This window comes from Manduca sexta, chromosome 18 (genome assembly GCF_014839805.1).
Source record: "Manduca sexta isolate Smith_Timp_Sample1 chromosome 18, JHU_Msex_v1.0, whole genome shotgun sequence".
Classification (NCBI taxonomy): domain Eukaryota; kingdom Metazoa; phylum Arthropoda; class Insecta; order Lepidoptera; family Sphingidae; genus Manduca; species Manduca sexta.
The window spans coordinates 6576876-6577136 of NC_051132.1; positions in this window are offsets into that span (position 1 = coordinate 6576876).

Below are 261 nucleotides of genomic sequence, written 5' to 3' on the forward strand. Positions count from 1 at the left end.
TAATTTGCATATTAAGTACCCACTGAATCATTGCTAGTCAGAACTGTACTAAGCTATATTGCAATAAAAATACTGTTTTAAAACCCTCGTTAAAGGTTATCTGTTTCCATAGACTTATTTTCAAGGATTACAGTCTTACATTATAGATATTGAACATTACAATTACTGAATGTCGACTAGGCACAAGCTATTTAACAAATAAAGAAGATAATTTATAACTCTATTATCTATGTAATAACTGTAATAGTATGTTTAAATATC